The following is a 22,722-nucleotide window of genomic DNA, read 5'->3' on the forward strand; positions in this document are numbered from 1 at the left end:
CCAGGAAACACCAGCAGGATTTGCACTAGCTCAGATTTGAACCCTTCCTATATGGAATGGGAATGCATCCGGTCATCCAGAAAGGCATCCAGTCCCTGGAACTGAAACCTCAAACCAAGCCTAGCTTCAAAAGCAGCAGGTTAACCATGGCCTTACAATCCCTTGTATGACTTAAGACACAGATACCTGAATGCAGAGGGATTAGATGAGAGAATATACCTGCAACCTCTTCAGCAGTGCATATACGCAGAATAGAACATGAAATTAATGTAGATGGTGGAATAATGATTTTGAAGTTTTGAGAGTGAAGTGTGCTTGCTTCCAGCCTGCCTATGACCTCACCATCCAAGATGTCATACTCATTTCATTAAGGCTGATGGAATAAGGACATTACTTCATGCAGATAAAGACTGATTACTTAAATCTTTAGAGTCAACATAAATTTGGCTCTGTATCTCTTCTGGTGAGCACATTTCAGCAACTCCAGCATATTTCTTATTCTCCCATATCTTTCATTTTTAAGAACCTTTTTTTTTTTTTTTTTTTTTTCCCCCAGGTGTGTATGCTTCACCCATCATGTTAATTATTTATTGCTTTTTAAGAAACAATAACAAAAACTCTGCTTGAATCTGTTTAAGTTCCTCCCTCTGCAGTTCAGTGTGGAGAAAGACCAGTCCTCTGCAACTCACAGTGTGAGACCAGCTTGGTGAATACATACATGATTTGCTGAGGGAAATAGAAGTGCTCTCCTAGGTGTTTCAGTTACAGTCAATCCAAGCAGACACCTGCATTTAGGGTTACACACTAATTCTTTTAACACTTCTAATTCATTTAACAGTAAAGGTAGACATAGCAATTTGTTGCTATTTCTGAATCTGAGGGAGAAACAAGCTTCCAATGAGGAAAGGAATTCATACATTTCATACATTCTAAGGTGGAATTTTATTTCAGATACTCTTGGATCAGATAATCACAGTCTGTGGTCATTGACACTGAACTAGATACTCACCAGACATTGCTTTCCCTCACAACAATAATGACTTCTCTGCCAGCAGAATAGACTTTACTGTGTCATTTTTATTTTGGTTCCCAGATCTGTAAATACAATGGAATCTCATAAACATAAATAAAAATAGCATGAAGGACTTTGAATCCCTGCGAGATTTCTTGTTCTGGTAGAATGTAGGTAATACGTGCCCAGGACCATGTCCAGATGGCTTTTTGAAGATCTCCAAGGAGAGGCTCCATGACCTCATTGGACAACCTGTGCCAGTGCTCAGTCACCCTCGCAGTAATGTATTTCCTGATGTTCAGATAGAACCTCTTTTGTTTCAGTTTGTGCCCATTGCCTCCTGTCATGTCATTGGGCACCACTGGAAAAAGCCTGGCTTTGTAGTCTTTATAGTCTTCCTTTAGGAATTTGTGACATCCCCCCGAGTTTATTCTCCAGGTTGAATAGAATCACAGAATCACAGAATTTCTAGGTTGGAAGAGACCTCAAGATCATCGAGTCCAACCTCTAACCTAACACTAACAGTCCCCACTAAACCATATCCCTAAGCTCTACATCTAAACGTCTTTTGAAGACTTCCAGGGATGGTGACTCCACCACCTCCCTGGGCAGCCTGTTCCAATGCCTCACAACCCTTTCAGTAAAGAAGCTCTTCCTAACATCCAACCTAAAACTCCCCTTGCGCAACTTTAGCCCATCCCCCCTCGTCCTGTCACCAGGCACGTGGGAGAACAGACCAACCCCCACCTCTCTACAGCCTCCTTTAAGGTACCTGTAGAGAGCGATAAGGTCACCCCTGAGCCTCCTCTTCTCCAGGCTGAACAAGCCCAGCTCCTTCAGCCGCTCCTCGTAGGACTTGTTCTCCAAAATAGAATAGGCCCAGGTCTACCAGCCTTTCTCATAGGAGTGATGCTCCAGTCTCTTTATCATCTTGATCTTCATTCTGTGGTCTCTCCCCACTATGTCCCTGTCAGTCTTATACTGGGTGACCCAGAACTGGACACAGTATTCAAGGTGTGGCCTTACCAGTGACCAGTAGAGAGTAAGGATCTCCTCCTTACTCCTCCTGCTAACACTCCTGCTAATGCAGCCTAGGATGCCATTAGCCTTCCTTATGTCAAAGGCACATTGCTGGCTCATTGTCGTGGTTTAACCCAGCTGGCAGCTAAACACCACGCAGCCGTTTGCTCACCCTCCCCCCTCCCTCTCTGGGACGGGGGAGAGAAATGGAAAGTGAAGCCCGTGAGTTGAGACAAAGACAGTTTAATAAGACAGGAAAATAATAATAACAATAATAATAAAATAATAATAATAATACAATGGTGATAATAGTACTACTAATAGTAGTCTGTACAAACAAGTGATGCACAATGCAATTGCTCACCACCCGCTGACCGATGCCCAGCCTAACCCCGAGCAGTCCGGCCCCCTCCCCCTGGCTAGCCACCCCTATATATTGTTTAGCATGACGTCAGATGGTATGGAATACCCCTTTGGCTAGTTTGGGTCACCTGTCCCGGGTCTGTCCCCTCCCAGCTTTTACTGCACCCCCAGCCTGCTCATTGGCAGGACAGAGCAAGAAACTGAGATGTCCTTGGCTTAGTATAAGCACTGCTCTGCAACAATTAATACATTGGGGTGTTATCAGCACTCTTCTCATCCTAAGCCAAAACACAGCATTCCAGCAGCTACTAGGAAGAAAATTAATTCTGTTCTAACTGAAACCAGGACACTCCTGTTCAACTTGGTGTCTATCAGGATGACAAGGTCCTTTTCTGCCAAATTGCATAGTGGTTCTTATCAATGTGTATAAATACCTGAGGGGAGGTGCAAAGAAGATGGGAACAGGCTCTTTTCAGTTGTGTCTAGCCTGTTGGCCCCCAGCAAGTACTGGTGCCTGGAGTTGTTCCTCCCCATGTGCAGGACTTTGCAATTCCAAGTCTGTGTTGAACTTCATGAGGTTCCTGTCAGCCCATTTTTCCAGCCTTTTGAGGTTCCTCTGGATGGTTTCATGACCCTTTGGCTTATCAGCCACTCCCCGAGTTTTCCATGATCAGCAAGCTTGCTGATTCTACACACTGCCCCATCATCCAGACCATCACTGAAGATGTTGAATAGGATCGAAGTTAGTTTTGACCCCTGGGGTACAACGCTAGTTACTGACCTCAAACTAGACTTTATACCATGAATCACCACCTTCTGGACCCAGGTGTTAGACAATTTTCAGGCCACCTCACTGTCTACTCATCCGTCTTTTACTTTATCAGGTTTTCTATGAGGGTGCAATGGGAGATGGTGTCAGAAGCCTTACAGAAATTGCGGTAGACAATATCAAATGCTCTGTCCTCATCTGAAGCCACTCACTGAACCATATAAGGTTATCAAGTTGGTCAAGCATGAATAGGTGTTATTGCCTAGGAAACTGCATTCCCAGCAGGCAGAATGATCACCAGGATGTACGCGAATAGTCTTGGGGAACTGTGATAAAAGGCTGAGACAAGATGTGACATAGGGCCTCCAGTCTTTGAATAAAGTTAAGTGAAATAAGTGTCATTTCCCCCATAATAGTAGTCATAAATACTTTCTTGGAATCAGTAACATTTAGATCAAGATAGTCCATTCTTGCAAATAAATTAAAAGGATAAAATATGTTTCTCATATCTAACCAGAACATTCTTTTATGTTGTAGGATACCATAATTATTATTTTTGTCTAATATTCAACAGAGAGATAAAACAGATGTTTTCTTAGACCGTTTTAGCTCTCGGGCCATGAGGACTTTAGAAGCAGGGTTGTTCAGCCCTCCTTATTGGGGGTATTTTGCTTTGGTTAAGCAGTCAGCTATTACTGGTCTAAAGAGAGAATAGTTCGGCAGTTGGTGATAAAAGCGTTCAGAATACCTAGATAGCCATCCCTGTATGGATGAATATTTAAGGATTTTATACAAAGTAGAAAAACCTTAGCAAGAGAGAAAAGATTCTTAAATATTTATCAGCACTGGGATTCAGGCTTGGGTCTCTCTAGTGAATGCCCTAACAACCAGTCTGCAGAATCCTTCTGTTTTTTCTATTGCTCTCTGAGTTGCTAAATATTTCTTACAAAATGGAACAGCTTCACAGGTAGACCACGAGAGAGCTTTTCCTCTGAGTGCTACACAGACTCATGATTAAGCACAGACTTAAATTCAGACTTCTGCCACAGATCAAGCAGAAAGAGAAATCAGTACTTCAGTTGCCTGCATGACAGGTGAAGACACACCATTAGATTTCTAGATGTGAAAGGAAGCATGTCTTTCTCAAGTACTTTATGTGGGATTGCAATTTCAGCCAGGATACCATACCATCAAAGTGTGTCCAGAGTCTAGAAAAGTCCATGGTGTGCATTCTGTTGTGCCTGAGGAATTACTAAGTATTATTCTATGGCTGAAACATTGGTAATATGGGGACTTTAAAAGGGAAAGAGGTGCTGGATTTGCAAAAGTCAGGTTTTCAAAGTGCTGGATTTTAGCACACAAAGTGGTAGTGTGCTCTAATTCTCTTCTTTGTAAATCAGTCCCTAATATGCCTGGTCTCTTTAATAGAAATTATTCTTAAAATATAAACACAGTGTCAGATCACTTTCATCTTTTGAAAAAAAAATCAAAAGAAATACTTTTTTCTCCATTAGTGACATGTTTATCATGTTTCTTGTAGAACTTCTATGTCATGATTGCTCATTAAAAACAGTGTTTAGGGCACCCAGCCCTTCTTCAAGTTGTAAGGTTTCCCTTTTTGCAGGTTTGTACTTAATCATTTTCAGTGTCTGAAGCAGAATGATAAGCAGGCACTATCTGGATGGTGGTGTTAAAAAAAAAAAAAAAAAGTGACTGAATAGAAAATGAAATGTCAACTTGACCCAGCTCTTTTTTTTTTTTTTCTTTTTTTTCTTTTTTTTCTTTTTTTTTTTTTCAGGAAATAGAGCTACTTGCAGTCACAGTAGTCAAGATTTTGCTGATTACAAGAGTCCTTAGTAAATTTGTTAAAAGCTCATATTTAGAGGAGGATTTTTGTTGAAATTTTCTGTTGGCACAAAAGCACAAATCCTTCTTGCTATCAACAAGCAAATGTCCATAAACATTTAACCAAAATGAAAACAAAAACAAACAAACAAAAAAAAATAACAGAAAATGAAGGGGGTGATAAGGAGAAAAAGTAAAAGAACAGTTAAAATGTTGTACAGTGCATAGCTATAGTTTGTAGGAGAAAAATCAGCAGCTTAAAGATATTCTTATAGCAAGCTTCTACTTCTGTAATAACAACTTATCTCCTTCCATAGGCTTTTGTGTCTTCATTTATGTTGTCTTTAGTTTGATTGCAAGGTATGTGGATCAGGGACCATGTCTTCTATCTGCCTGTTAAGTATGCAGAAGGATTTGGCTTATTTCTATATCGAATATGACATCTGTTATGTATGTTATGTTTTATTTTTTTTAAACATATTTATGTTGATGGACTTGAATTACAGGATGCCCCTTATAGATTATTTCTGTCATCCAAGACAAAATACTAAAACCTGTTGTTGGCTTTTATGGATCTTAGTAAAGCAAAACTTCTTATCACTGGAAGATTCACATGAGTAAAGTTGGAATGAAGATTTGATTAAAAAAATCTATATATATTATTTTGTGTTCTAGAGTTACATCTATTTTCTTCACATAATCTAGAATATAGTGTTCAGGGAGTTATGATGAAAGCAATGATAAAATTAACTTACATTAACTGTAGTAAATCTCACATATAGCAATGTTTGTCTTTAAGGGGAGAGAAAAAGCAAAAAAAAAAAAAAGTCAATAACAGTTCTGTTGTGTGTGTTTGTATCTTGTTTAGTGGTTAGAAAAATGCTATTGGACAGACAGATTTAGGAAAACTGTATTTTCGAGAGAGAGAGCTGGACAATTTCGTTTAACGTTTTCATAGAGAACATCTTTCTCCTCGTGCTCAGGAGAAGGCAACCACCTTAACGCCATTCTACATTATATATTCCTCTGAAAGCAGACTATGCCTTAGATGACTGAGAGTTACTAACAAAAAGCAATATCTTTGTACTGTTACAGGATAAGAAGCTTGAAAATGTGGTTGTAAAGAACCAACACAGTATATCAAAGACCAAGTAAATATTTCTGTGTAGACATCACTTTGTTTCCACTTCCTGTAAGATAGCAACAGCACTTTGTCCCTTGGTACACTTACCTTAGCATGTTGATTAGGGTCAAAGCTGTTTTTGCTGTGAGTCTCATGAACACTTCTGCTTGGTAATCACTGTGGAAATGTCTTGAGGGACTCTTGCTGTCCATCCTTCCTCACCCATCCTACCTGTTACTGCAGTGACTCTGTTCACAGCCAAGGAGATGTGGGTAGGACATTTCTGTAATGCAACCTCGAGCTGCACTGGGACTTCACAGCAGACTACTGTATGGGAACCTAGAGGATTTAAATCTACTTCAGGAACCCCTGCATCACTAAGTGGCTCTACTTGCAACCCAGCATCTGGATAAAATCTGTTTTAAGCAGTAAAATAACAAAGAGATTTTCTACACTCTCTAGATCACCGATCACTGTGTTTTGACTATTTTTAATATCATGTGTTGCTAATCCATTGCTTCCACTGTCAAACAAAAGCCAAAACCCCATAGTTTATCCATGGCAATTTCTTTACATATAGTATGAAGAAATTGAATTGGCCCTATTTGTTTTTTGCCAGAACAGTTTGTTATTCTAAATATTTCTTCACCCTTGCCAGAGTACCAGCAAAATAATTTTATGTAATTTGTTGAAAATAATAAAAATATTTAACTGTTAATGTATAAACAAATCAAACACATTACAGACTCTCTCGTTATGGTTCTAAAATCATTTGGGCTTGAAATTAAGATTGGCAAACCATGACTGTATTTAGTAAAGAGAAAATGAAGTATTAATTGTTCTGTTTTTCAATATCCAATCTGAGATTTGAATATCTACTTGGTGTCTTCTGTAACCTCTAACTGATATAAGATTTCGCTGCATGGGAACTGTTCACAGAGTTCCAAACATGCCTTAATATTTATTTATTTACTTATTTTGCATTCACATTGAGTGTTCCAGCTTACTTTTCAGCTTTGCTGCTTCTGTCATTTTCAGTGAAATGATATCAATAATCTGAAACTTTCAGTATTTCACTTCCCTTTAAGTTCTGAATAATGAATATTTTGAGGGAAAATGCTGTTCAGGGACTTCTTAAAATAAGGTATACTAAGACACAAAAAGTTTTCACTTAGCTAGCCTACTTCTGAGATCTAGGGCCTGATTCTGTTCATTGTGTTAAAGTCAATGACATTCCAGTGGAATGTCACGGGCACGGACAGTGTTCCTTCTGCTAAAGTATTTTCTGTTTTACTTTAAACTATGTTTACTACTTGTAAATTATGCATTTAAATGTAAAAAGATATGTTGTGGCCCTTGTAGCAGAAAATATGCAAAGATAAAATCAAAAAACTTCATAACTTACAATAGGTAATTATACTCCAAAACCTAGTATTTTGTAAGTATTTTAGGATAACTTTTTTCTATTTAATACAAGATGTTTGTTGATTATTTTCAGCATCAGACAGTGTGGAATCAGAGTCTTAGATCGATAAGAAAGTCTTTTTCAAAATTTGGTTTGTCATTCCTGTTTCTAATTGTTAAATTCTGCATAAATAACTATAGGCAAATAATTTGCAACTCAGACCTGATGAAAATGCCAATAAAGGAGAAAAAGGAGAAACTGGAAATTTCAGTAAAGTATAAGAATAGGCATTCTGAGTCAGGCCAAAACTTTTCTTGCCCACTTTTTCTGGTTCTGACTGTAGGTAGTAATGGACATCCAAGGAAAACACAGGAGGCTGTAATGATGCATCCGCAGTTATACTTCACCTGCCTTGACAGGGATGAAACTCAATGAAATTCCTGAGCCAGAAATTGGTATCCTTATGTATTGTGGTCAGAAATATATATTATCTGATAATCCTTACATATCTTACCAACTTAATACTGCATCCACTAGCCCTATCTTCAGAATGATATCCTGATGTTAGGATTTAAATGAATGGTTTGAAATGCTGTCCAGTTGTAGGAGAAGGACCATGAGATTTCCTTACCACCGGTAAGGAAATGATCCATGTTCTTTGAAGAGAATCAAATTTCCTGAAATATGGTTAAGTAAGCTTAAAAATATCATATTCTGAATTCTCTTTCTCAGCATTCCATCTGCCTGCAGTCTAACCAGATGCTTCATGCTTCTTTAGACTACATGAAAATAAATTAAAAAGAATAAAATCGGTACTGATCTATTTGTGCATACTCAGTAAATGAAAAAGTAGGCTTTACTGGCAAATAGATTCAGACAATTGCACCACTGAATACTTAAATATAAACCTGTTATCCATAGTAATTTGTTAATTAACGGTCTGCACAAGTAGACACAAGGGAGAAGAAAACAGAGGTAGAACTCTTTGAAATAGAATTAATACTGGAATACTAACTACATAGTTTTTAAGAGGTCAGTCAGGTGAATAAGATGAATAATGAACTGTCTTAGGAACTTAGGAACTGATGGACCTGTGGATGTGTGCATCAGTTCAGCATGGAAATGAAAGAATGCCTGTGTGGGAGGGAAGGGAAAGTGCAATATTCATCTTTATTTACTACATGTTTTCCCCTTTTCTCTATTTTCATATACGTACACATACAGTATTTATAAGACACTGCTTGATGCCAGCTATGATTCTATGATTCTGTGATTCTAATCTAAACATATTTTGAGACATACCTTTCTGAAAGCATGCGGTAACTCAGGTAGAAAAAATGACAGCCTGGAGCAGTATTGAGGAGAAAGAATATTGTTAAAGCACCAAAGAGGGGACTTGGGTTCACTTTTCAGAGCTGCTGAGAGCTGTGATATTGGGCAAGTCACTCAGGAGTATGCTCTTTCTTCAGGCTCTGAAATTCCTTACCTTTTTTCATACTTCTGAAAACACTTTCCATAATCTATCATTTTTGTCTTTATCACAGTCTTCACCTATGTTTAAATTTCAGCTACATCATAACAGAAATGGATATCTTCTTGTTGCTTTGTACATCTAGTTAGTTAAAGCCCTATTTCTGAAATTCTAAGCACTCTATATTGCTGCATGTGTCTTTCCATGTCCTGGAACAGCCGATTCTTACACAATGATGACCTGAACTTAAACTGTGACATGGTATCTTCCATTAGAACAATAATTCTTATACTTCTACTACTAAATCAAATTCAGTGGTTGAGCCATTGAGTTGAACCAGTCATATGTTACCACTTGAGCTTTATGGATCAGTATGTTCTCTCAGTCAGTTGGGTGAATGTATTATGTTTCCCAGAACAGATCTGCAGAGCTGTGAAGTTCTCTGGTCTTGTACTGAGCTATATCAATGTTTCATAAGCATCTCCTAGTGGGACTTATACTTGAAACCCGTAGGAAACATTCCTGAGACTTGAGGTTTTACCTTTAGGTAATATAAACTTACATGGTGCTTTTCTGTAATACACAGGTGTTCTGTAGGTGGTGGGATCTGCATTCTCAAGACTACAGTATTACTATGATACTGTATTGTCAGAAGCAAAACATAGAGATCTTTAATGAAGAAATTTGTCTTCTAAGGTAAACAGAAATACTTTTAATCTTGGGGCTTGTAAAAAGTCAGTCTGACATTTCTGAAAAACAGTGAAATCTAAATGTGGAATAAAGATTGCAGCATCTAACTCTTAGATGTCTTAGTGTGTAATGGGATCCAGAGCTTGACATGGGCCTTTGTTCTCCATATGTTGCATGGAGGGAGGCGCCTAAGATAACAATTACTGCAAACAATCTTATGGCTCTAGAGGTTTTAAGTGCACTTCAGTTATGTGCAGCAACTAGCTGCTGCAGGAGAGTTTGTCTGGCTCACAGTGGTCAAGAGAAAGTTATGTTTTTTAGTGTTAAACACTGTGATGTGCACCTCTATGAAAATGCATCCTATAATTTCTTGGAAACCTAACATAAGTGGATTGGGATGACATCCATTCATAGATTTCCAGTGTACTGATCTTAAGTGTTTCCACAGCTGTAGGAATATCCTAAAATCTTCCTTACTACAAAGCAGGATAGGAGTTTATGAAAGTCTGAAGTAGGGAACACTGTTATAAATACATAGGTGTCAGAAATGAAATACCCTGTTACAGAATTATTTGTTTTTCTTTTCTTTTTACAAGCATATTTTGTGTACTTAGGATGCATTTACCAGGGATGGATTTTTATTTGGAGAGGTATATTGGCTTGAATCATACCATAAACATAAACATAACTTGGGGCTCATTCAGTTTATTAGTCTTAGTAGTCTTAGTATTGAATTCCAGAAAGACATAATTTCTCCTTAGCCGTTGACTCTTTTCACTTGACTTTGACAAACTCTTATGACTTAGCCTTTTATGTCTGAATGTACTTTCAGTAAGTTATTATACCACCTTGAAAGACAGATTAAATTCTTTCCCCAGGAATTTATTCACAAATTGTGTAGTCTTTAAGTTTAATGGCTTATATGGAGATACGTATTCTTATGCCAATGCTTGTAAATATTGACACAACTGGTTAAACTTGGTAGCCATGCTTTACAGAAGAGTAAAACATTTTCTATTACTGGCTTTTACCTGAGATCAGGTATGCTGTATGGCACCATGTGCTTCATAGAAAGGGCCAGTAGGGTAGTTGGTTGGTCTTAACACTAGTTCTTTTGAGTAGTATCCCAGTAAAAATAAACAGATCTATGCAGAAAATCAGCAAATTGTACTGATGTGCAGATGTAACTTAAGTCTTGACACTACCTGGAACTTTTGAGCTTAAATGTGCCTGTAAGGAGATATGTGTGATTGTAAAGAAATATGAAATGGTTGTCACCAATGTGTGGGCTGAATTGAGGGAAACTTTTATTGTGAACTTCTCTCTGTGAAGCGTTTTTCCTGTGATGTGGTGATTTTGGCAAAGGGGTTTCAATTTGCATGCCTACTGATCATTTCCGCATGACATCATCATGTAGTCTGTTACTTGTTTTGGTAAAACCCTGCACAAAGCCAGGCTTTCCACTAGAAACTAATCTGGCTAGTAATAACCTACCCTTAAATGAAAAGGTTTTCAGAAGGTAAAGCTGTTAAATTCTAAGTGGGTATATAATAAACTATAATGTATTATTATTACTACGTATTGTAGTATGAAGGCTGACATTAGATGATTAAAAGCTTTGTACAGGAATTAACATGTTTTTTGAGGATCTTAAGTGTAGGGATTGGGTATCTGCTTTCCTGAGAGACTGGTCTACATGTCCTTCATGCTATTTCCAGAACCTTATTCCACCCTCCTTGTTAATACAAATAACAATTTTATATATTGATTGCTAAAGATAACTAATAAAGGTCATCTGTATGACCTTGTGTTGTAAAATCTAGATAATTCAAATAGACAAATATACTGTCAAAATCACAAAGTGACTGTTTCTGACACCACCATCAAATACCAGAATAATGATTATGATGCCAAAAGGTTTGATTTCCCATGATCAAATACTAAGAGTAAAGTATGGGCTATGAGAGAAAGAAGTTTTTTTTTTTTCTTTTTTTCTTTTTCCTTTTTTTTTCTAAACATGCACTTGTATAATGGGGCCATGACTGCACAACAAGGACTATACAATAAAAAATGAACAGAAGCCAAGACAAAACATGAAATTAGAACCTCAGATTTTGTTTGTCTGGTTTGGTTAGATTGGTTTAGTATTCTGTCTTACCTGATAATTCTTGTGGAATTGTCTTTATGTTCTTGAAAGAGTACTGAAGAGTAGGATATCATATTATTTTTCTCATGTTCTTCTCTTTTAATCCACTGAAGAAAAAAGTAAGAGAAATAAATTGGTATAATATCTTGCTGACTATTATTCTGAAATTTTATGAAGAAATTGAAAGTCAGTGATAATGATTCTTTTCGCATTCTTTTGCCTCTTCTCCCAGAAGAATAAAATAAAAAAATCATATCTTCAAAGTCTAATATTCTCATGGAAAAGTTAAATTAACTAAACTTAAATCTATTTTTTCTGTTTGGAGGAAAAAGCTGAGATAGCTCCTAAGCAAATTGTAGCTCTTGAGCTCATTCTCTATCCTTTTTTTGTCAGGTTACTAAGAAAAAAAGAGGAGAGAAAGACAACAATAAATACCATATACATAAGCAACATAAGAAAAGCATTATGATTACTCATTATAATGGACTAGTTTCAGATGCTGACTTTACCTGTGAACATCAGTGCAGTTACAGATGTCAGGATAAGGATGGGAATCGGAGTACTGGATTTTTGAGTAAGTGATAACTCAAGGATGGCAATGGAAGATGGGGATACAGTTTAGTATCACTCCCAGCAACAGCGGCTGTGGTATCTTGAAAGAGAGAACCTTCCTATTGCCCTGAATAGGCATATGAGTGAGCATAAGGTGAGGATAATGAAAGGCATAAAATCTTGTACTGTGACTACTTGCACCTTTTAGTCAAAACTATATTAGAAATCTCTGACATTTCATTGTTGTGTGTGGGAATAATAATAATAATAAAACAAACAAACAAACAAAAAAACTAAAAACCTTGTCTGATTCTATTTTTAATTTACAAAGATTAATCTCTAGGACTTACAAAAAATGTGTAAAAATGTTTGGTGTAATTTTATACATGCAGTAAAAAGAAATTTATTTAAAAAGTAACATGCTGTTAAAAAAGACTGCTTTTTCTGCCATTTGGTAATCAGTCAAGATTCTTTAAGGGAAGAAGACAGGATACAAGAAAAAGTGCTTATCTGAACCTACTGTTAAGTAGTACAGTAATCAGTTTTCAGAGAAATATAAGATTGACTTTCCTTTATCCCCAAGAGAGCTGTGCTGTGATCCATGATTCTTGTATAACCCCTGTTTACATTTCACTGCCTTCAGGTATTAAATAGAGCTTAATAGAGCTTGTGGCAGCAGAATGACTAATTACTTGAGCTTCTGACCCTGTTCTACTCTGGAAAGATGGAGTACCTATGGACATGGGTGCACCCACCCTTGTGTTTTGACTATTGATCATCCCTTGGCAGCCACCAGCTGATGTGAGCACTACTATAATTGTGAAAATTATGCAATTGCGTGTGCCAAAATTATGCACCAATGAAGAACTGAATTAAAGGCTTATGTTTCAAAAAGACTTGGGATGAAATTCTGTCCTTCATTTATTTTACACATTGATGTATACTCTTAAATCAATCTTCTCAATTTGTCATACCATCAAGACAGTCTCTGCTGCACTATTCCCTTACTTTAGATTTCTCTTCTTTATTAATGGTAGGTTCTGTGTTTTGTCATGAGCCTTTCCATCCATCTGGGATGGCAGCGAATTCAATGAAATGAACACCATCAATGGATTTTTCCAGTCTCTGCTTTATATAACAAAATAGCCCTATCTAATATAACTATTAGATAATAGTTATATAACTATTTTTAGTTTAAAAATTAAAAATTGAATTAAAAAAAAAACAAAAAACAAAAAACGAGGGAAGGGCATATTTTTATTTCTTTTTAAGACTTCATTACTGTCAACATCATACAAGTCACTGATACCAAGTTGTTATTGTAGGTTTGTGCATGGCCAGCAGACTATGTGAACCAATGTGTTTATAGGCATTTCTTTAAAATTCTGATTCGTTTATAAAAAAAAAAAATCTTTTTTTTTTTTTTTTTTTTTTTTTTCCAATGCAAAAAATAGTCAAGGTAAAGCAAGATTTTTACTGTTAGGTTTTCTCTTTAACTCTTGACTTTTTGTTGTATAATGTGACTATTGGAGAGGAGGAGAACTTAATGTTGTATAAGATATCTCTTTTGGATGAAAGCATTACAATATGTCAGGGGATGTCTTTGATGTTGTATTCAATAAGGGATTGTCACAGTTCTCCAGGTAGTTACTGAACTGCCATGTGGACTTCCAGAACATTATCAGACTCTACAAATAGAAAGGCTGGAGGCAAAAGTTTTGCAAATCCTCTTCTAATGAAGTGAAAGACAAGTGGAGCAATATTTGTCTCTTTGTGATCCAGGAAGGAGCATTCCACAGAACAAATGGATTGTCAGCACCATATGTCATCCGTCTTTTTTGGAGAGGACTGTCACATGTTTTGTATAGCACTTGAATGATAAATATGGAGTATATGCCTTCTGTGCTTGTTCCCAGTGATTGTATTCTACATTTTAGAGGGCAGGGCTGCCATCCAGAGGGAGCTAGACAGGCTAGAATAGAGAGCTATTAGAAACCTTAAGAAATTCATTGATGACAAATCTAAAGTTGTGTATCTGGGAAGACATAATCCCTTTCAGCAATACATGCTGATGGCTGACTGGCTGTCTGAAAATCAGCTGAAAAGGGCCTGTGAATCTTAGTAGACAGCAAATTGAACAGTTTGGTGGGGAATGAGAGACAGCAGATTGTGGGCAGATGAAATTTTAGTGCATACATTGCATTAACAGGGACTGAACGTAAGGGAAAACTTCTTCAAAATGAAAAGAATGAAATATAGGAAAAAGCTGCCCAGAAACACTGTATTCTCTTCATCCTTGGATATTTTCAGGATCAGTCTGGAGAGAGCCTTGAACAAGCCAGTCTAATCTTACAGCTGACCATGCTCTGAGCAGGAAGTTGGACTTGAGACTTCCAGGGGGCCCTTCCAAGCTGAATTATCACTATGATCCTGTTTTAAATATCAGTAAGTTCCTGGATGCTAATGCACTGGGTAATGTACCCTTTGTTTTCAATTTTATTATTACTTCTTTGTTCTGTTAGAGAAAATGTATTTCAGTAAGCAAAACTATTATAAAGTTATGTCAAGCATCTAGCAGTTACTTGAGATAGGCAATGACCAAAATCTCAATGCTGAGGACCTTAATTAATTTGAATAATTTTATAAATCTTTCTATATTATTACCTGCAAGAAGAATAAAAGAAATTGTTAAAACTCTATACCTTTCATTGCTATTTTAAGAACTTAGATGTGTTCCAGTCTTCATGAAGACCTGAAGCTGAAGTTTTGTTGCCTGTTTTATAGAAGTCTTTGCCAGATTTTATGGATGTGTTTCACATTGTGAAAAATAGAAGTAAAAAAGCATGACTTGCAAGATGTCATTTAAAATGAGTAGAATAAAACAGAAGACTGATCTCTTATGAAACCCAGAATTTACACACAGATTTCAAATAAGGAGAATTATTTTCCACTGTCTGCTCTTTCATGTTGCCTTTTCTTTTTACAGTACTTATTTGCTCTCATTTGCTTTCATTTCATACTTTGGTACAGAGTTCAGAGGAAAGGAATGGCCTGAAGTCCTGATTGTGTACGTATATTGTGAATATGGGCCAAAAAATTTTTCCAATAGTCCAAAGACTTTGGATTCTCATGGGCAGAACACATAAGGGTTCATTTATAAAAAAAGCTTTTTGCTTTAGTAGTATACGTTTAAATAAGTCTGAGGTAAGTGCAAATTTATTTAAAAAAAGGATATAGAAAGCTATAAGAAAATGACAGAAAATTGTTCTTAATAGAAGTCACATTTTAAAATCAGTTCTTGTATGGCCTACAAATCGAGTTCCGGAAGTAATACTGCTGTACTAAAGTCCCTTCACTTTAGTTTTGTGCTGAATGTGACTCCATTGTGAAAAAGTAGAAATTGCTATGAAGTGTTGCTCTAACATAATTTCTTCTGGAGAAGCAAAAAGTTGTTGAAACACTGCCTGAAGCTCAGGCAGTCTGTTTAAAGATAGTGTGGTCTCATTCATACCATTTGTGTAGGGTTATTTTTTAAAAGAAAAATAAAACAAAACAAATCAATAAAACAAAAACAAAAACAAAACCACAACAATGTTCAGTGCCTTTCTGGTACTACATGAATTATCTTTAATTGATTGTCATCTTTCAACTCCCTAATTTAACTCTACTTTCAGGAAAAGTTTCTATAATAATGCTAGAATAAATGATAAATGATATTCTACCTTGTTATACAGTATTTCTTTGTGCTTTTTAGATCATATATATATATACATAGATCATATATGTATACACATACACATATCATATATGTGTGTATATGTATATGTATATATACACACATACACACATTGGGAGTTTCACCTAACTGAGTCAGTAGGTCGTTTTTTTTTTTTTTGTTTGTTTGTTTTTTTAGCAAGCTTTTAGTTTTAAGAGGCTTCCAACATCAACCAGACCTTCAAGTTCTGAAAATTAAGTTTAACATTCTGAATATACCTAGTGGCAGGGAATCTTGCATTGAAGCCATTTCAAGTAGTTTGGTTTGAGGATCTCGGAGGAAGAACTTAGAATGTGACTGCTTAAATGGAACATTAGGTTTTAAAACATATTTCCTCTATCTTTCATTATTTCCACAGTAGAAGAGGAAATAACTATAAGGAACTTTGATTTAATTAAAGAACTCTCTACTAATCTGTAACTATGGAATAGACAAATGTTAATTGAGATATATTTTTGTGTCTTTTGATTCCTAATACATTCTGATTTTAATAAAATCCTTGTATTGGCTTTTCTTGAATTGCAATCCTTGTTTTAATGAAAGGTTGGACTAAGAAGCTTAAAGACCTAGGAAGATCTGCACTACTGAGTCTAGTCCTCTGCTAGAGTAGGGCCTGTACAATTGTATCTGGATAGAATGGACTTAAGGAAGACCTTCCAATAAACTATTGACTTGTATCATCACTCTGGCCAAAGCCACAACAATTTGCATGTCAGGAAGAAAACACAGTAAGTATTTCAGATTCCTGGAAGCTATCCTTTATAAAAGCTCCCAGGTGACTCCAGGAAGCAGGCTATGCATTATTTATCAGTATTTAATAACATCACATGAGTGAATGTTCAGTGTTGAATGATGCTCGATGCTCGATGTTGAGTGATGTTATTTTAAAATCATATATGTGAGCAGAAAATCTCAACTGCATTTTCAACAATTTAAAATTGCTGGGCAAACCAGTAAGCATTCTGACCTGTGGCACCTGTCCATGCATTGGTGGAAAGTGAAACACTAAGCAAAACAACCTCAACTCAGACAAATTATGTGTTAAGAATGAAAATGCCGTTTTATTCTTCTCGGGCTATTAAAGGAAGCTTGAGGTATGGGATTAATTCATTGTATTGTGTATACTGCTAACAATTATTTTATCAAAGTCTTTCACTTTTCCCTGTTTATACAGTATCACAACAGCAAAAAGATTCCATAGTAGACTTGATTTGTTTCTGTTTAGCAAGTTCTTTTATCTCAGTTCTGTGCTGGAAACAGCTTCAGAACCTTGCTTCTCCTTGGAACAGAGTAGTTTGGTCTTTCTTATCTTGTTAGTGGAAAAGGACTTTTATTCATGGTAAATGATGTTTAGGTAGGAAGGACTTCATGTGGTAGCTGCATTGATGAAAACTGATTCTTCTGTGCTAATAATTTGAACAAATGCTTTCCTAAAATCTGAGGGTTTGGTTAATAATTTTGAAGTTTCTGTCTTAGTTTCAGTCTGCACATCAATTTATCGTATCCTCTTCTTTTCACTTTCCCAAACTTCATGTTCTTTTTCCTACTTATCTTTTATTTTAATTGGGCCTCAGCTGCTCCTTCATGCTGTCAGTTTTGAAATGTTCCCCAATCTTTCTTTGATGCTGCTCTTTACAGAAATTTCAGCCTTACCACCTGAGCCTGACTGAACAATAACTAATTCATCTTCCCATGTAAGCGCTTTTATAGGTATTATTTCTGGGATCTTCAGTCATATTATGGAAGGGAAAATTACACCTTGGCTCTTTCTTTTCATATTTAATAATACATTTCAAAAAGCAATTCTTATAGCAAAAGTAACATTTCATTTACCTTACAGTTTAAATGAAATAATGCTTTCTAAACAATAGCACTCCTAATGAACAATAAACTAAAGCCCTCTATATTTACTCAGTCTTCACCAAGTAAATCTTCCCTTAATTTCAAAGTAAAAAAGTGTTTTTAAGAAATAAATTGGAGGCTGCTGCATATTCTCATGCTTGTTATTTTTAAAATAGGGTAGTGTATTTCACAGGTCACTAATTCATCACAAAGCTACACAGACCAATGATAAGCATTCTTTGCCATTTGAAGATACTATAGGTTTTATGAACCTGGTACACTTAATGAAGGTAGTTTTTGTTTGTTTGTTTGCTTGTTTTTTCCCCCTCTTTATGTCAGAAGCAGTAATAATGTATGTAGCTCCATTCTTTATCTAATCATTTTTGGAACCCAAGATTTCTATGAATTGGTATTCGGCCTTGTGAAAAATATCCTCTGAAAAAAAGGGAAAAAAATAACCATATTTAGTATCTTTGTTAGTAAATCTCATTGAACATATCAGGCTGTTGATAACCATAGAAATAGAATTATCCATTTATTTCTTGAGAGGGTAGTCCTATAGGTGAAAGTAGGATGTGTTGCAATTTTAGAAACCTGTACTACTACCATCTCTTCTCTATCCTTGCTTTGTAAAGGCTCTAGGTATTGTCAGAGTAGCAGCTTTCATAAGCAATATAAATGATACATGTAATTAAAATATAATTGTGAATAGCATGCAAATAATAATTTTTGTGGGAGACAGAGGGATTTGGCCAACCTCTTTCCAGTGGTTTGTGGGGACAGGACAAGAGGCAATGGCCAAAAGATGGATCACAGGAAGTTCTGCACCAACATGCAAAAAAACTTATTCACAGTGAAGGTGATGGAGCACTGGGACAGGCTGCCTGGGGAGGTTGTGGAGTCTCCTTCTCTGGAGATATTCAAGGCCCATCTGGACACCCCCCTGGGCAGCCTGCTTTATGGAACCTGCTTTGGCAGGGGGTTGGACCTGATGATTTCTTGAAGTCACTTCCAACCCCTACAATTCTGTGATTCTGTGAATAAAACCATTTTTACCTCTGCCAGTGTTTTTGGTGACCTGCACAATGGTCACCATTGCACAATTACAAGTACTGTAATAAATATAAAATAAAAGTTCTGTAAGTTACTGAAAAAAATAATCCATAGACCTGTCCATAAAAAACAAAAACATACTAAACTTCCAACTAAACACAAAAGACAAAGCACTGAAAAACATTTTAAAAATGTATTTGGGTATCTGACACCAGAGTTTAGTGACTGGCCCCAGCTCTGACAGTAGAACTCAACTATGTTCCTACTGAAATGTCTTCTAATCTGGAGGTGTTTAGACCTGCAATTCCTGTAGTTCCAAACTGGGATTTCTAAATGTTCTGAAGGAATACTGAAGAAGTCAGGTTGCAGAAGACACAGTTGTGTGACACACTGACTTTGAGAGAAGCTAGCCAAAGATGTTCCTTACCCAGTGATCGTGAGGGTGAATACCATTCATATTTCATTAACTTCTGGCAAAGGGAAGAGTGATATAAAATATAGGCTTAAGATCTAGTATAGAAAGAGGAGGATTATTTTTCAGAGCATATATATTAGAGAACAGGTGCTGTACAAAATGCACAAAACTAAAGAAAATTCAAAAAACACTTGTCAAGCACATTCATTATGTGGAATGATTATTATTATTATTATTACTCATGCTTGATCTAGTATGACAATATTCCTATCCATATTACTATTAAAGCAGCAAGGCCTATGCACAAAACTTCATTTGGACCCAAGGGATTTCCCTGCCTTATGCAAGGTTGAACCCTTCCTTTACAACTTTTTTGTTTGTTTGTTTAGTTGTTTGTTTTCCTCACTTGATACATCATTAATTAGAGATCCATCACTATTAGTTTCAAAATTTATTTCTTTCCACTTCCCTTCCCTTTCTTCTTATCAATGATTAGAAATACTATTATTCAAAAGCTGTTGTATCTACAAGTGACTTACTCATTCTCCTCTGTAACATCTCCATTAATACCTCCTCTGAATGGTTATGTGTTTTTCAGAGATAATGTTTTGTGAATTTAAACATCAGTGATTTTCCCCCAAAATCACACTATTGAACTTTGACTATTCCCCAAGAATTTGGATAATGGTTCCTGATAGAAAAAAGACTGCAAAAATGACACCTATTTAATAAATTCTGTTAATAAACACATATGGCTTGGAACCGTCTCATTTTTCTTTAATGACAACAGTACTGTGACTCCTATTAAATATTAATTAACTAATATGAAAACATACTAATTACTTTTGAAGTTAATTTTCAGAGTAAATATTTTTGTGTGAAAATATCCAAACTTATTTTCATCAAATTTCTTTGCATTTTTTTAGTGAGATTGGTCATATTTAGTTTTCTTGTAGACTTGCTCTGCGCTTTTTCCATTTTGCTGATGTTCTGTACTTGAAATAAATTCTTAAAAAGATGCTGTCCTTTCCCACTCTAAAGTTCCTGAATTGCTTGATTGAGTAAAGCAAGGAAGCTCAAAATTCTTTGAAGTGATCCAGGACAGCTTTTCAAATGCCTTTACTGTGTGCATGTCTCTAGTGCCAGTGTGGCAACTGTATAATAAATTTGATGGCTGTGAATATTTGTTTTACTCATATGCACTATAATTCCTAACTTGTCAGTGATGAGATTTCATCAAAAATGCACCACCAAAGTGCTATAAAAATATTTTCCCTATTCTGAATGGAATTAACTAGTGTGATTATAGAGCTTATTCAGCCATTTGCAAAATTGGTGTATCTCTGGAGATGAAAAGTGAGTTTTCCGCAAAATTTTAAATACATCTTTAGTTTGCAAGTTAGCATGATAAAGCTATGCTCTTTTGAATCATGAGTCAATGAGCTGTACTTTCATAAAATTAAAGCAAGATATCTAGCGATTAGATAAGTACTGAAGGGTCTGTGTTATAAATGAAGTCTCAACTCAATCTAAATTTAGTAACATTCATAAAAGGAATATTCATAAAAAGTGTAAAAGGCAAGTAAACAGCGCTGGGTGTGCGGAGAGTCTATGCTCCACCAACACACACACACGAATATCAAACATTCTAAATATATAGAACATTGCTTTACATACTAAACGCAAGTATGCCTATACATTTGTACAATAAGAAAAGGTAACAAACAATCCTTTAAGCTCCATGACTTAATAGTCTCCATTTTCCATTCCTTTTCTTGATTACAAACAAGTCTCCATTTTCCGTTCCTTTTGAACAATATGTCTCACTTTAAGTTGTCAAGCAACTCGGCCTTCAGGCCTTATGTATCCTGTTCTTCCCAGATTGAAGAAAAACATATCCATCTCCTTCTCAAGGCCATTAGGGCCTGGGTCAAAAGGCACGTCCAGGTCAACAGGGGGCGTAACAGCAAAAGCCTCCGATGGCTGTAGCAGCAGAGGGGCCAATGGCATAGCAGTCAGATCAGTAAAGGAGCCTGCAGCTCCCTCACTGTCTTGCAAACCACGCGTTTGTGACTGTGGCTCCACATGGCTCTTCAAGACCTCAGAGACTGCTCGCCAGGTGCCAAGCAAATCCACTGCAACCTTGTCGTTTTTAGTTGCAGAGTCCCACACCTTGACCTCAGTTGGTTGATATTAATAAAGAAGGGGGAGATTTGGGAGTGTGGCCATGGGGACTGGAAAGCCCCATGGTTGAGATAACATTAGACTCTTAATGATGAGGCCATCAGGAATGCAAAAGAGTTTAGAGGGAACAAAGAAGGGTGATTCAGGAGACTCCATGCAGTCTCCGGTTTCTTGTTCTCCAGCCATTAAGGCATGGAAGTTGCTGGGTGTTTGCAGTTGTTGTTTTATTCAAAGTTGTTTGACCAATGAAAAGTTGTTTTGAAAAGAACTGCTGTGGAGAGAAGGGTATAAGAGGGGAGCCTGCAATCAAGATAAAAAAAAGGCAACACGATGCAGTTACATCAATAAAGAAGCAGAAAAAAGAAGTGAAGAGGAACAGGCTGGCAGAATGGAGACCAGGACGGGAAACGGCACTTTGATTGCCTCATGAAGATGGGTTCGGCCAAACACAGCAAACTGCTCAGAGAAGCTCATACAGAAAGTCGCTGGAAATAGGCGCACTGGAGCTGGAGAGAAGCTCGAGCTGAGAGAAACGGACCTGTGCACACAACTGCCTCTCGCTGGTAAGCAGTTGCGCATTATGGGGAATCATACGTCCTTAGGAATAAAGACTGTCCTGGTAACCTTACAGCTTATTCTCCTTACTTACAATCAGGCAGTTTATGATCCTGAAATATGGGACCAAACTGAGGTCAAGGTGTGGGACTCTGCAACTAAAAACGACAAGGTTGCAGTGGATTTGCTTGGCACCTGGCGAGCAGTCTCTGAGGTCTTGAAGAGCCATGTGGAGCCACAATCACAAACGTGTGGCTTGCCGGATAGTGAGGGAGCTGCAGGCTCCTTTACTGATCCGACTGCTACGCCATGGGCCCCTCTGCTGCTACAGCCATCGGAGGCTTTTGCTGTTACGCCCCCTGTTGACCTGGACGTGCCTTTTGACCCAGGCCCTAATGGCCTTGAGAAGGAGATGGATATGTTTTTCTTCAATCTGGGAAGAACAGGATACATAAGGCCTGAAGGCCGAGTTGCTTGACAACTTAAAGTGAGACATATTGTT

General features: G+C 36.8%; 1 long non-coding RNA gene across 3 annotated transcripts in view; it reads left to right on the plus strand.

Moving 5' to 3' along the window:
- LOC137857007 (uncharacterized) overlaps nucleotides 1-22,722 on the plus strand; it is a 293,392-nt gene that overhangs the window by 194,383 nt on the left and 76,287 nt on the right. The window lies entirely within an intron of this gene.

The sequence above is a fragment of the Anas acuta genome, chromosome 5 (assembly GCF_963932015.1).
Source record: "Anas acuta chromosome 5, bAnaAcu1.1, whole genome shotgun sequence".
In the NCBI taxonomy this organism is placed as follows: domain Eukaryota; kingdom Metazoa; phylum Chordata; class Aves; order Anseriformes; family Anatidae; genus Anas; species Anas acuta.